The sequence below is a fragment of the Solea senegalensis genome, linkage group LG8 (genome assembly GCF_019176455.1).
Source record: "Solea senegalensis isolate Sse05_10M linkage group LG8, IFAPA_SoseM_1, whole genome shotgun sequence".
NCBI lineage: Eukaryota > Metazoa > Chordata > Actinopteri > Pleuronectiformes > Soleidae > Solea > Solea senegalensis.
The window spans coordinates 16,867,528-16,883,909 of record NC_058028.1 but is presented as its reverse complement, the minus strand read 5'-3'; the positions used below and the strand labels follow the sequence as shown (position 1 = coordinate 16,883,909).

At 39.1% G+C, this 16,382-nt stretch overlaps 1 protein-coding gene across 3 annotated transcripts in view; it reads right to left on the bottom strand.

The window, feature by feature from the left end:
* The window catches only part of LOC122773632 (SPHK1 interactor, AKAP domain containing), an 80,560-nt gene that overhangs the window by 58,561 nt on the left and 5,617 nt on the right, over window positions 1-16,382 (bottom strand). The gene's annotated exons all lie outside the window — the stretch shown is intronic.

The window sequence follows — 16,382 nt, the reverse complement described above, 5'->3', positions numbered from 1 at the left end:
ATACAGAGTGAAAAGGAAGAAGAGGAGAGAATAAATTTGCTGTTTCTACTGCAAATGTAAGCGTTTCCCAAAAGATTAATCAACTGTAAGCCACTGGTTAAATTGTGTCAATTGTACTCATTTATTATGAGGTTGAATTGCTATACTCATCATAATTTACATCAAAAACATGTTACTGTTACATATTACACGTGACTGTTGCCCTCATTATACAGAGCCTCCCGCGGCAGAAGACGCCAACATGTTTTTGATTTCTGTACATCTGCCGGAGGACATAAAAAAGAAAATAGGGCCAAGTGAGTGTCACATAAAAAACAAATACAATTCAGTCAAGTCCCCACTCGATTCCCTTTCTCTGGATCCTCAAAGAGATTAATTGATTACATAGTGCAGTTTTGGCTCATTAGAGGACTACTTGGGCCACACATGAGATTTAACGAGCTCTGCAACAGGGGAGCGCAGCCAGGAGCTCATTAAGGTTTGTCAAGTCCTGTGTTAATTGCGCCATCACACTGTTTGTCCAGTTTCTGTAGTGATGTGCTGCTACCGCTGCTGCATTTGACTCATTGCCACACACGACACTGCCTTTATGTTTCAGTCATATCTTTGGTCACATTTACTACTGGATACATTTGTAAATACTAGGGCTGTCAGTAGATTAAAATAATAATAACAATTATCTCACATTTTGAAATGTGTTAATCGAGATGAATCGCGAGACTCAGGTCTATCAAGTGCCAACCAGGTCAGGTCAAAATAAAGGCTCAACATGGACGACTGCCATCCTGAATGCAACAAGAACATGTGCTAACATCACAACAAAAACATCCACCTGAGAATGTCCTTAGAAACTCTGAGAGAGAGAGAGAGAGAGAGAGAACGAGAACGAAGAACACAGTCAGACATGCAGGGTAGATGTTCAAATGGAAGTCGCCGGACAGCTGGGAGCATGTTACAGACACCATTGGTGCCTCGAGTGGTAAGCTTGACACTTACTTTCCACTTGTTAGCCATGTCGAGGTCTCAGCGATTAGTCGCACATCTGTGTTTTTTGACAGTCACGGCAAAGGATCGCCACTTCCAGTCACTGTCAATAAATTGTGCCGTGATACCCAGGTAACTTTTGTTCTATCGATGGTTCCGTCACTCAGCTTCTTAAAATGAAACCTTCCGCCCAACAACCCCTCACCTCTCTCCACCTTCAGCCACTGTCTGTCCATCTCTCATATCAGTGGCTTTCACGTCAGAGGTGAGCGCACACCAGAAGTAAACAAACTTGTGTTAATTGCATTAGATTATTTTATCGCCCAAGTAAATACACAAACATATAAGCACATAAGCATCCACACACACACCCACAAATGCAAACTGCAGTCTGGTTAGATAATGTTTTGGCTAAAAGATATGCAAATATCTTATGATGCATCACAATGTACAATGTAAATTATGGTTAATTTGATGTGAGAGTTTACCCTGAACACTGTAAATGCAAAGTGGATTAGAAACTTTGGCTGAAAGAAACAAAAAAAACAATAATAATCTCCCAGTGGCTGAAAGCCGAGGACTGGCTCAATATCAACAGCTAATCTATCAGACTTTTGGGGAAATGGCTGTCATTCAAGTCTCAGCTGGGGGTGTAGGCCTATTATTAGTATTATTATTATTATTATTTTTTACGTAAGTTTAGTTTTTTGCTCTCAGTTACACTCCCAACTGCCTATAAGTGTATGTCATTCACATTATCAAACACAAGTTGTGATTTAAGCTTCATAATGATGACAGCTGTGTCCATGTTTCTATTTGTCAAGCTGACATCTTCACATGCCACAGACCTAAAGTGATATCAGCCACAAAAAATGCAAACTGATCAACCAACGGGCTGCACTAATGATTGTCTGTTTCAAATGTGCAAGGTAACATCTCCGGATGGCAAATCATTCACATATTTTTTTGCCTTTTACTTATTCCACTTTGTGCAAACCTCTTATTTAAATCTGTAAATGGTGTACAATTCCCAGGGTTTTATTTCAGTTCAAATAAATGTTCATGACCAAATCTGAGAATCACCAGTACTTCTGTTTTCTTTCCACGAGATGAGACTGGTGCTCATGGCATACCAACTTGAAAAAGAAAAAAAAGGGATTAACTGCAGGTTAAGGAGGTAACTGATGGACTCTGATTATGAGCCAATTCCTCCATGTTACACATTGCTGTAGGGAAGCAGGATTAGTCCCATTAAAACTGTGATTTTGATGCATTCATTTCTGCAGTCTCATTTGTAAACAACTGCCACATTTGCATTAGATCAGATGAATCAAAGCAAGTGCAGCTAATTTATGCCCAGGGCTGGAAAAACATCTTACTAAATGCCAAGTAAGGAACTGGGAACAGACAGGACTAGCACCGTGATAGATGTTTTTAAACCTTTACACACACACACACACACACACACACACACACAACGTGCAGGCAAAAGCTCCCACTAGAGTTTAATATACTACATCCCTGTAGAAATAACTGAAAATAACTACAAATCAGAGAAACATAAGTGTGTGCACACTTTCCAAAATATACTCTTAATATGACACACAAGTGGCAAGATGAACATACTATATACTGTAATGTGTGTGTGTGTGTGTGTGTGTGTAATGTATTTGTTGCCTTTTTAGGACCTTTTCTGGCATAAACACTGACCTCGTCAGGACCAGTAGTCCTCATGGAGCTATTTGAATTGTGGTCATGCTAATGCTTCGTTCAGGCAACAACAACAACAACAAAAAAAAGGAAAAAAACTCTGAGCACTAAAAACTGATGGAGAGCTCATTTTGTTTAGTGTAATGATTCAACCACATGTTTTAAAGAACGATTCCAAGACTCAGCATCCCTGGATACATTTTACTTGTTCAAATGTGATGAAGTACTGAGCCAATGGCAATGCTTTCCAAAATCCTACCCATTTTTTCCAGGGTATACTTTGAAAATCCCAGCATTTATAACAACCAGTGCAGGCTACAAAGGTTTGTTACTGAGACAAACAAAAACACATTTCCACATCTTCACACAATCAGAATAAATGTGTTGACGTTAAACAACTGAAAGCAGATTTAGAAAGTGTTCTATGAATAGCAAATGGCTGAAAAGCCATAAAAGTAATACAGAGTATTTATTACATCTCCTAGGTATAAATATTAACATATAAATTGTTTTTCTTCCAAAACAAAGGTTCTGGTATGAAACAAAATATTATTTAAACCTTTTGAGACCAAAACTCGGTTTATATCCTCCAAAAAAAACAAAAAAAACAACAACTGCCCCCTCAAAGCACACATACCTCTGATAATGTCATGCATTTTTACCAACTGTGTTAGTTCTACACCTTGTGCACTGAACACCACGTACAACATATTTAAACAAGAATTTCTTGCCTTCACAGAGTGTGGTTGCTTGTCAACAGCATAAAGAGGTCACAGCATACGGTCAGCTGCAGCTCTGAAAACTAATTTGATCCTTCACACGACACACACCCTCTGCGCCGACACACAACTCTGGGAACGTGCTTTTTGTGCTGCACCTGAGTCTTGGCGCTAAAGCTATAAATTGATTTAACATACCCACGACGCACCCAAAATCTTTACTAAACAGCCTGCAAGGTCTGAGCTTTTGATCTGCCACTTGATCAATTTTCCGCCCTGTCAAAACCCATTAGCCTGTCACACACTCTTACACTGGTGTCAGGAAGCAGAGAGGAACACTGGACACAGATCACACACCAGTGTAAACACACGGGCAAGACAGACGTGCCATGACCAACACATAATCACAAACAGAGAGTGGAGCATTTCTTCTGCATGCTGCTGTGTTTGAGCTTTATTTCATCCAATATTTGAGAGAAAAAGCACAAGTGCAGGGTCAAATTATTGCCTTCTCTGATGTTGTTTTTGTCTCATGTCTCGAGTTTCATTCTTAACACTGACTTAAATTATAACTGGGCTAAGTAGTGAGTAATACGTTTCAATATGATATCGACATCTTGACTTTGAGACCAATCTCTTTACAATACTTTTTTGATATCAGTTTTGTTAGATCTGTTTTAACGAAAAGATCTCTGTCAAAGAGCATGCTACACTCCAATTGGCTCACTGATGTGGATGAGTGGATGATATGATATCAGTCCTAGTTATTAATACCTTCACCCATGAGGCTATGAAAAATATTGCATATTCACAAAATTCAGACACTGCTGTCCTTTAGGGACATGTGACAAATAGACTTAATGCATATACTGTAATTATGATCCAGACAAAGTGTTGTGCATAATGCTGCTCCAGTAACCAGCACTATACTCACAGCCTCGCTGCATGAGACGAGCCAGAAATACATTGTTTGTTTGTTTTTAATATTATGTGTGTATTCAAAGGGTAAGTTGATGCGCACCTAAAACATAACCCTCCACCACACAGTGGGAGTCAACTTTTTTTTCCATGTTGTCATTCTGTCCTAAGAGACGATGAATCAAAGGATTTAATTATGACAGCAATAACAATAATAATAATAATGAAAAAAAGTGGTCAGAAAAGGTATTTAAATAACACAAACTTTCAAATACCCCATGAAAACATAAATATTAAGGTCATAGTTTTGTAAAGTTCATTGAAGATGATGTATGTCATGATAGATGTTTTCACAGTATTGAGTAAGGCGGAATTTTGAATAAATATCTAAGTGCAATTATTTTGACTTTGACATCATGCTTGGCTTCTTTACAAACTGCCCGAGACTAGACAGACTAGAATACTGTCCTTGTCCCAGTATATAAGTACTAGTGGGGAATCAATTAATAGACTTCCTTTCACCCCAAACCGCCCGAGGCAGATGGCTGCACTCCTTTGAGTCTGGTTCTGCCAGAGATTTCTTCACGTTAAAAGGTGAGTGTGTGGATAAATGAGAACAGAGCCAGTCAAAGCCATTACTCACAAATGAATGAGTCTCCTGTAGCGAGGCGACTATACTGTCATTAGTTACAGTGGAGCCTCTTCTGGATACTGACCAGCGAGAAGCCTACACACGCCGAAAGATTGCATGTTTAGTAAGTGAGGAGTGCACATCAGCTGCAGCGACAGATGTTATTATACATCCTCTGAACACAGGGAGCTTCTCTGTGTCATCGTTGGCACACTATAACTGTATTGATGTTCCAGCCTAATGCGTTTCCATCCGACTCCGTTTGCATGTACACAGAGGAAAATCATGTCAGCCTGCATCACAGCAAACTGCAAATAGCTATGGCTATATTTGCACTCTGCTGGCTGCATTATATATACGAGTCTGCTCCCTGTGCCGTAAGCAATGTCACGTTCGTGGGTATACATTCATGTATCTGTGAGGCAGAAAAAAAAAAATACAGCTGCACGTAGAGAAAACTAATTTTGCCCTCATGTCTTCTGACGCAAATAATGCAAGGTCAGTGCAGATCAAATCCATTGAGTCGCTGAAAATACTGTGTAATTAACTGCTGTAATTAGGGATGGTGCAGATGACAGGTTGTAAGATGAAAGGGAAGAAGGGCAATGTGGGTGTTTGGCAAGAAAGATCCACTGAGAGAAACAACATATAGGAAAGAGAGAGAACGAAGGGAGAGAAATAAAGAAAGAATTGTGAAACGTAGTTACATTGAGTAACTAATGCGTTATGAGAGAGAAAAAATACCTTCAACAAAATATACGTAACAAAAAATGAATGGGAACGTACTTAAAAATACAATCACACGGAAAAAAAACACAACCTCCCTGGCGGAGATAAAAAATGTATCTGTGGAGATAAAGAGTCAAGTTACAAAGGAAAACACCTGAGAAGAACAAAGTGGAGAAGAAGAGGGCAGATATGCAACATTACAGCTGTCAACTGCCACAACACACTGAAAAAGAACAAGAGCTTTGGGGATGAGCAGATTCAAAGGTATAACAAAGCATTACGGATGTCAACCGCTGTAAAACACCAAAGAAGAAGAAGATGCTTAAGTATAACATTAGAATAACCCTAAAACTGTTTTGGGGACACAGAAAAGTGATGAACGCAGCTTTAGAAGCTTCAATAATGTTTAACAACAGTCATTCGATCCAAACCTATTTTCTTTTTTGGATCAGTGTTGGGATGGAGCCCAGGGAAATGAATGCATTTTCAAACTTAACATAGACAAATTAGGAAACTGATATTTAGACACACCTCTCTCTCTCTCTCTTTCTGTGTCTCCATCTCTCTCACTCAGCTGTTATTTGATGCCAGCGTCTCGTCAATATAAGATGGGTGATGTGGGAAAGGTGACCCTAATGGAAAATCAAAATGCTGCCACTGGCTGCGTACAATAGAGCATCTAAACCCCTAAATCTGATTAGTTCTATCAGGCCCCTGATGATTGATGGGTGGAGTAATGTGTGTGTATTTTTTTTCCACCATGATACATTTGTCACAACATCTGAGTGATCCAGAGAGCAGAGGGAAAATAACTACAGTACATAACAGGGAGGAGAAGGGAGAAGAGCAGACACTTTCACCTTCATAGGTTAGGTTCTGTCATCATCACCATCCCAACCATGATGCTCACCACATCATGCATTAGTGTGCATCTGCTTTTCCATGAGCTTACGGTTACATTCGGCTCAGATGCGCATTTCATTAAATTTGCATGCTGGCATCACAATAATGCAAAGATGCACAATGATGATAAAACAGCCTATCCCCCCCCCACCCTCAATTTGTTCATCAAGAACATGCAAGGAGCGAGGAGTGGAAAACGCAGGGTTTTACTTTAGTTTAGCATTAAAAAAAATCATCTGTAGTAGCTAATACTACAGGAAAAATCGGATTTCTTTACCACAGTCCAATGGGACCCTACAAAAAGTACTACTTCACACAAATAACTTGCATCAAGTTTATTTTTTTATTAACTGAAAATTGTTTTCTTGATTAGACTTTTCTGCAATGCACTAAATGTAAGATATAGCTCTCTATATAAAATCCACTATCAGCTCTGTCAGTTTAGCTCCAGAGAGCCAGAAATCAGTACGTAAAGATTGCCGTTATTGTTTCCTCGGTGAATCCTAACCGGCCAATTTACAGTCGAGAACTGTAGAGGCCTGATTACAGGCCCCTTCTCTCTTGTGATAACAGCAGCACATTGCGTTTGTGTGTCTCTTCCAACAAGCACAGCATGAATCTAAAAATGTCTGACATAAAGCTGGAACAAAGCAGGGAATGAAAAATGCCCCCATTTCTGTATCGTGGCTGACTCATGAATTGTTTGACACATATATCCTGGGAGCACAAACTGTCAGTGAGCTCTGCAGGATGGGACATTGTTGTTCTTTCTTGAAACAATGTGATCATCTGACTGTATGATCTGCAAACTAGACACGGTTTCCCTGCTCAGTTTCAGCTGAAACAGAGAGCAATTAAAGAATTAGCTCTAGTTTAAAAAGGTTTTAGTCTACATAATTATGTATTATAAGGCAACATGAATTTGCTTCTTATACCAGACAAAGACAGTTAACGTTCAAGAAAAACATGTTTTGTGACACCTCACATGCGTTTACGTGCATGTTAAAAGTCCGATTTTAGTCAGACCTCCCTGGTGTTTGACCCGTAAGTATAAACTGTGAAACTGTACGTATCTTTGGTATCACGATTAACAAGTACAGCAGGTCTGACACATACAGGACCACAGCACGATCCATCTCACCGTCCATCTTGGTGCTGATCGTTTTTTTTTTCTGTGACATAAAGGTCAGCGGGAAACTGATTCACTACGCACTAACTTATGGAGAGACACAGCGTCAAGAGTCAAACGTAAACGGCCAGTACATCAATTCTCTCCTCCGCATGTATACACGGACTCTGCAAGCTGTCTCAGTCAGACTACTAAGACTACCTAAAAACTCATAAAACAAAAAGAGTATAAAAATGTATGCAAGACCAATGAACATGAAAACATCAGCGGAAGGAATTGACAAAGGTTTCCTCTTTTTTTTTTGCACTGGCAGGGAACAGTTTGCAGATATGACCAGTATAAATCTCATTCTCATTATGTTAAACAAATTAATCAGGGTGGCATTTTGTTTCTTCTTCAAAACCCATCAGATATACAGATACGTGACCTTTAGACAGAGCTGCTGTGTGAGTAACGTGGCACAATTAGTGTTCTGTATTAATATAATAACACAGGGAGACAGGATGGCGTCTCACATTCATAGTCACTGCACTCCCTGTCATTAATTTGAGTTGTTTTTGATCAATGGTGATGGAAAATAAAAGTCACACATACAGTGGTGAGGATCAAGGGCTGAAACATATCAGACAGCGCCAGAAAATAGGATGGGCATCCAACGTAAAACCTCAAATCAAATATACAGATCCATTGTGGAGAGCAGGAATACAGTACATGGTACACAATTTTATACACAGTGTCTTATCCAAGAAAGCCAACAAGTAAATCATTAGATGTCAAAGGTTACAAACTAAAAGTAGTCATTTTCATTTTCCCATTTTGAACCATGTACCTGGCACGGTGACCCTTCATTTAAATTGCAAACTGAATATTATGATATGCCCTTTAAAAACTAAAAAAATGTTGGGGTATATCAGTCTATATCTAAAATTATAACGGAAGGCAAATGTATATTAATCTGAAACAGAGGCTCATTTTTTACTCACACAATTATGTTGAAGAGTAGCGTAATGCTGTCATGTCACGGACAGCTGACATTTTTTTCACACCGACTTTGACACCTTTTGACAGGTGTGACACCTCACACAGCGATTTGTCATGATGACTTTTCCAATTACTGTGTGAATGAAGGTTAAAAAGGCATGAAGAGCAATTACAATCAAGAGAGGCGGATTGTAAATGACTTTTACTCATGATACTGTAACTAAATAGTGTTGGGTTTAGCCGTTTCAAGAATTATACTTCGCCGTCTGTAAAGACAACTAAAAAATATATTTACAGCAATATAAATGACATATATATAGATATATAGATATATATAGATTTTCAGTATCCAATTCATGCCACCTTGAGTTTTCCTGGGATGGTTTGCACTTAGAGGAAATATTATACCTCCCTAAATATTTAATGTTGTCAGGACATGGAGACCAAAACCTGGTCCTAATGAGAAAGAGCTGGATGTCTGACCAATTGGTTAAGTTTGGGACTAAGATTTCAATTATGGATATAGCTAAGGTTAGGGTTAGGATAAATATTCAAGTTAGGCTTATCCACTGCTGGCTCACGCTCTGATCTGATTGTGTTGTACCTTGTGGGTCTGTTAAGGTGACGCTGAGGGACAGGATGACAACGGGCTGTAACTAGTTATAGATAAGATTAGGGATAATGTGCATGCTGAACACACACACACCTGTGTGTTAGTGCAATCCAGATATGCTATGGTAAATCCACACCTATTTTGACAACAAATCCTCACTTAACAATGGTATCCTGCAAACACCGCCATTTTTACTTTCACTACTGTCTCTTTGAAGTGTTACAAAAAAAGAATGAGAGATGATAGTTGCTTTCATAACGATAATAAATGGATGGTGCCATATTCTGTATTTCAAAGTGTCAGTGATCAATTTCCGTGGATTTCTTTCTAGATATGTCCCCTCAAGGTCATTGTAGTCACAGAATGTGAACGTACATTCTTCCTGCTTTTTTTTTTATTCTACTCTTGCACACTTAACACAGTCACTGATGGACTTGCAATGGGATTGAAATAACTTCAATAACTGTTTTACTTACTCCCCAAACAATTGCCTAAGCCATGAATAAGAGCTGAATAGGTGAGCGCTTTTTAATGTTCTGAAGCTTTTTTATCACTGATGTAATGCTTTTGTGCCTAGTGCCTTTTAACTGTTGAAGATATTAATAGTGTGTCTCTGGGTTGTGTTAAGGGATGGAATGGAAAGGACAGCTGTATTTAACACGAGAGCCTCAACTCCCGAGGGCCTCAGTTAAATCAAGCACATTGGCTGTGAAATCAGAAATCTGCAGGGCGATGTTGGACGACTCAACCCAACAAAAAAAATGTGACCAGGAGCCAGGATAAGCTAATCTGGTGTATCTGCTATCACCACTCGTAGTGTCCCCATGTGTCCAGTCTACTTTTAATTATAAAGAGAGATTCTGTGTTGCATGAGAATATGGGTTGAAAAATGTTAAAAAAAAGTAAAAAAATGGGGCCTGAAAGCACATCTGAAGTAATCACCTTGTGGTTAAGCAGAGAGTGCTGGGAGCTCAGCTGAGCCATATAGATCCATTTTTAAATGCCTTCTTGAACCAATCAGAAAAGTAGTGTCACAGACAATCACTGGACAATGCAAGTTCAAACTGGTCTAATAATAATGTCATCACAAATTGTGTCGGATCTAATAAGTGGGGCTGTGCTAAAAAAAAACAAAAAACATATTGCAGGATATTGCGTGGTACATCTTTCCACTGTGTGTATTAATGAACATGTTGCTGAATCGTTAGAGCAGCAAATGCTGTGATGGTTGTCTCAAAACATAAACAATAACATCCCCTAAGGTGCAGTGCTGATTAAAGCCAATGTGCAACAGACAAGGTAAATTAACATGATGCAAAATTTATCTTAAACATGTCCATTGCCCTCCCCGTGAGTGCGTGGGTTTTCTCCGGGTTCTCAGGCTTCCTCCCACCGTCCAAAAACATGCAGCTTTGGGGATGAGTTCAATTGGACACTCAAAATTGACCATAGATGGTGAGTGTTAAAGTGATTGGCTGTTTGTCTCCCTGAACCTGGCTGAACTGTCCAACCCCGCCTACTGCCCTATGTCAGCTGTGACCCTCATGTGGAGGATAAAATGGTAGAAGATGGATGGATGTCCATTGCCCATGCTATTAAAAGTTACTAAGGGAGCTGTTGTGGTAAATTCTGTGTAGGACATTGTCGTTATTTTGTGTATGGTAATATGTACAGTATATGTATTACAGTCTATGTATTGTGACACGTGTCATATCATGAGCTTGTAGGAAATACCCAGCTCCACTCATAATAAAATTGTATTAAGAAATGAAGGCAAGCAGCATTGCTCTTTGCCTAAACACTAAACCTGATGCTGCATCATCAGGTTGTGAATGGGTGGAAGATACGGTATACTGTAAAGCATTTTGAGTGGTTGAGAGCAAAGACAAGTGCTTTATAAAAGCAGTCCATTTACCTCAGTACATTTAAGACAATGTCCCTGATGTACAGGGAGCTAGGACCATTACATGCCTACTAGTGACAGAGAGAGGAGGAAAGGTCGTGGGGGAGGGGGGTGGTAGGGGTTGGTGGGGTCTGAATCTCCTTTTAAAGCCTGGTGATTGTTTATGTGTGTTGAGATGGCGAATCTACTGGGAGCAAGAAAAGCCTATTCTGACCTTTTACTTAAAAGAGACGCCTTGTGGTTGGCTTTTCCCTCTGGTGCACTCACACAGGAAAATAGACCTCCGAAGTCAATCCCCCAAGTAAACTCCCACTTCTCCTAACACCAAATGTTCCAGGGAAAACGAGAAAATAAAGAAATAACATTTCCTTTGCAGACAGGTGGTCATTTTTAGATGTTTTTGCTTACAAATACTAGACAGGCAGGGTAAACATGAAAGGGAAAAAAGCTGATGGAGAAGTTGCACAAAAAATACATGTTTTAAATTGTAGCAAGCAAATTGTGCAGTCCCAAAAATATCTCAAATTACAAATGGATGGGGGAAAACAATCTCCTGAGGACACTGTCATTTGTTGCTCTCAAGTGACTGAACAATGTCCTATCAAAGTGCACTGATTACTCATCCTACATCCATTGCTCTGACCAAGTAAAGCGAACACATGGTGAGGGACGTAATTACCACAATCCGCTTCTTTAATTTTAGTACTTCATTCTACACATGTTTTGAAATCGAATTGAATTTGGAAATACATCACATTTAAAAAGGTTCACTTGACTTGTTTTTATGAACAAAAATAGAAGAAAAACAGTCTATTTCGTGACTTCTGCACTAGTATCTCTACTCCCATTTTTTAATAGAATTAATCATAACTTTGACTCAACACATTTTGTAAAACCTGAAGATGTAACCTGTAAACACACACACCCAGGATGTCCATATAAGGAGTTGTGTATTGTCTCCACCGCAATTGACCAAGTTTGTGCCTGTGACACATCTGTGAGCACTAAGGGTTAAGCTCATTTATGTCAAAAACTGCACAGTGAAAATGAACAAAAAAAGACATTAAGATTAAGACTACGTGTCGAGTCAACCTCTGCTCTTGACCCGTGCGGCAGGCAAGGTAGCTTATCTGCGTCAGGAAGAGCAGCTCCACTGATATATTGCATTGTTTGTTCACCATATCAGTTTAATTAAATGTCATTGATTTCACTGACTCACTCTGGCAAACACTATGTGTTTGAGTCCCATCTGAGCCAGCTTAGTCCTTAGTCCTCAAACAGCATCTACCTCAGTGCACAATGGAGAGGCTTCTCACCATCTGAGTCTTATCCATTTATTCTCTGCAGTCTGCAGTAGAACAATCAATAGTTCTGACTCCAGTTTACGCAGTCCATTGCATCCTGGGGTAATGTATTGTAAATCATACTGTCTATATGCACTTGACACTATTGAGAATAGGAAATATAAAATGCATACATAAATGAAGAAAAAAACAATCCAGGTAAGAAGAAATGATGATTTGTGGTGACATTTTAATGTTGTTGAACTTGGTCCCCTGATGCTGCCTTTATGACACATTTATAGTGTCATTTTGACCAAGAGGCCAGAGGGTTACTGGTGTGTACTACTGCCTATTGCCATCTGAATTGTTTTATTCAATTTATCTTAGTGGGCGTTATATCAGAAGATCCATATACTTTAATTGTTACAGTTATATTACTTTGGCTAAAAGAAAGTGTGGATGAGCCATCTTCAAAGAAGTAAAAGTACACCATTCACCACCACTAACAGCAACAGTTGCTCTTAGAAACCACTGCTGGTAAACGTAAAGATTGTTACCACCCTAATCCAAAATCAATAATGAGTCAGATTTTGAAAAATATTTCCTAATGATATCGTCATAGAGTCTGTCCAAAAACAGGCCGAGGCCCAGGTGCCTGGTGCAAATCTCGAGGCTTCAAAATGGGAGTTCATTTTGAAGACTATTTCCACTAAATCACAAACCTCTGAAAGAATATGTCTCGTTCCATACCAAAGTCCACACAAGCAGCATACTTCAATTACCCTGTGAAACATGTCTGCTTAGTGTAAATGCAACAAGTGGAGCTAATTTTGTGAAGCTATTGTTCTAGACTCCATGACAGATGCCACTGGCACAATTACTATCACTAAGTGCTGTGTGTGTGGGTGTGCAAATAAAATCAATTCTTCTTCTGCATCTCCTTGTTCGAAGGTTAAGATTGAGACTTGAAAACAAGTTGAGTGCAAACTGAAGGGGGATCATAGATTGAAGACATTCTATATTTTCACAGTTGCAGTGTAATTTCAGACTCTTACCGTGGATCAAATCAGAATGCCTATCCCCCGTTCCTCCTTCACAAATAACGCTGCTTTTTCCCGTCCAAATGCAATTCAAACCGAGTTGAATTAAATTGCCTTGACTATGGCCTTTTGTCACATAACTCCACAGTGCATATTAATGATCAGTGGCACAGGGTGAAGCACTGCACTGCAGGAATCGCACAGCAGCACAATCAGACATTCACAGTCGATATCTGTGACTTGTCAGCTTCAAATCTACCCTGCTTGTTTTTTTATTAGCCTGCCACCTCATTCTCTTTCATTGTGAAGGCAAGTAGCATTCAAATGGCTGTTGCATGTGTTTCACCTTTAGTGGCATTGTACTAAAATCTTGCCCACTCTTCCCTTTACCTCCATTAGGGCTGTCACTCTATCCAAACGTCAGAGGAGTTCAAACTACTGACCCCTGCAGGTTCAAAACAAACATCCTTGAAGAAACAGCATGTGACGTAAAATATGTTTGAACTTGGAAAAAGTGACAGCCATAAACTACTGAGAATAAAAAGCTTTTAACATTTACAAAAACTGTGACTCATCAGTGCTAAATACCACAGAATAGTTGCGTAGAAAACATGAAAATCACTGTGTGTCAGGATTAAATCATCTGAGATATGATACATATTTTTAGTGATCATTTAAATGATCTTAAACAACATAACAAATAATGAGTCAATTGGATGATGGGAAAGAAACAGAATCCCCACTCCCCCCTTGGGTGACCTAAAAAAAAAAATCACTAAGACTGTAGGTGTGCAAGCTCAAGTCACTCACATAAAATATTAGATTTCCATCCCCATTGATGATTATCGCAATATTGTTTTTCTGTATCATCCCATCACTACTCACAGGTGATTGATGAAACCAACCATTTTGTTTCTACCATTTGTTTTTATTTCCTTGCTAAATGTTGGAGATTAACGTTGGAGTTTTCAGTGTTTTTAACTCATCTACAGTTCAGCATTATTCAGTTTGATTCTTGTTTTGGACATGGCGTTCATGACTCTTCCAGTAACAACACTCTGACCAATCGGAGGCCGGCAGTCTGTTGACTTCACATACTGTAGCTCGCTTGGAACCTCATCAGAGCAGGTACACTGTACAAGGTACTATCAACAATGGAAATCCAAAAAAGCATCTGCTGAGTCGCACAGTGCATGAACGGTTTAGTGGAAAAAGGCCATTAGACGGCCCTAATCTTTTGCGTTGCTTCACAAGACGCTCAAAGCATACAGCAAAAAATGTTGTTGAACCACTGCGGTTTCAAATGTGTCATTTTGTAACTTTGGTGATTAAAAGCCTTCATTTAACAATTTATTTTAAGCTGTTTTATCAAAATTTGAACCTTTTATGTATTATGCCTTTTATTTATTCTGTACAGCACTTTGGTCCATTGTGGTTTGTTTAAAGTGCTTAACAAATAAAGTTGGATTGGATTGGATCATAGACTTACTCTGGTGTATATTTTATTAGGTAAACCTTTAGATCAGTGGCTAAAATTGAAAAGTTTTTCCTTGTGTGCTCATTTGTAGCCCTGTTTTCGCTGAAAATGAATGTGCCCGTCTCATGCTGGTTCTCAGTTCAGGGGGCAGACTATGTGTTAGCCCCTCATCCACATTAAAAAAACCAGCGCTGAAAGCACCACAACTGTTTCTACAATCTGAGATAATATAGTGGAATATTAGTGTTCATGTGTCTCAGGAGCAGTGCACACATTTTACTGGGGAAAAAGAATCAAAACTATGAAATCAACCGCTGAGTGAGTTATGAATATTACAGCATCTCTGCTTCACTCAGTGCCACTGCACAGGATAAGCAGCACTAAAGGCAAAGAGAAACACAAATGCATCACACATGCAAACTATATTGTCTTTGAATGACTTTTCAGCTCTGTTGCTTCCACCTCAATGAGGACATCTTGCATGTTCTTGTGGAACAACAAGGACCACACATTTGTCTTGCCAGTATTGCCCATTGTCCTTCTTCAGAGCTTCAGCACTGCTGATTTACTAAAGCAATCACTTCACCACACACATACACATTACATTAAACACTCACACAAAGTGTGAATTCTACAAGTCACTGAAGATAAGACAATTACATTCAAAGACTCTTGCCCAGTGACATGTATACATGTTTTTAGGGCAGATGCAACATTCATGTTTTTTTATTCTGTTATTCTATGAATTCTATGTTATTTACTGGTTGTTTGTTGGGCCTGTTGCACTTTGTACTGTCCTACACAGTTCCATGTGGGATTATTTACGTTTATTTGATTTGATGTGAAAATATTATACCATATTCCCCTCTGACAGACCAGTGTCTCACAAGAATAAGACAGACAGACGGGTAGGTAGGTTCTCTCTGGGAAATTAAAAGCTCCAACGTCTGCACACAGCACTGTTAAAATTAGAGTCACACTTTACAGGAGACAGGAAAGAAAAAACACCCCAGGTACTAAACACCATAAAATAAAGAATAAAAAAATTTAAAATAAAATATAAATATCAGAGTATAAGGGAGGTAAAATAAAGATGAGGGAGATGGGTTTCAGTTGTCAGTGTGATTCCAGAGTAAAGAGTTTCGGTATGAGACAACCTACCCAACAACAATTTGATGTCTTTCGTTTTTTCATGTCAAACCAGTGTCACTGACATTTTTCAGCCATGAGTAGACAGACTAACAATTTAATTCCATGCCGTTGAAGAGTGAGGCAAAAGGACAGAAAGAAATACTGAATAGTAGAGAGCAGAGAATAAATGGTTTCATTCATCATCAAGAGAGGGGGGAAAAGCCCATTCAG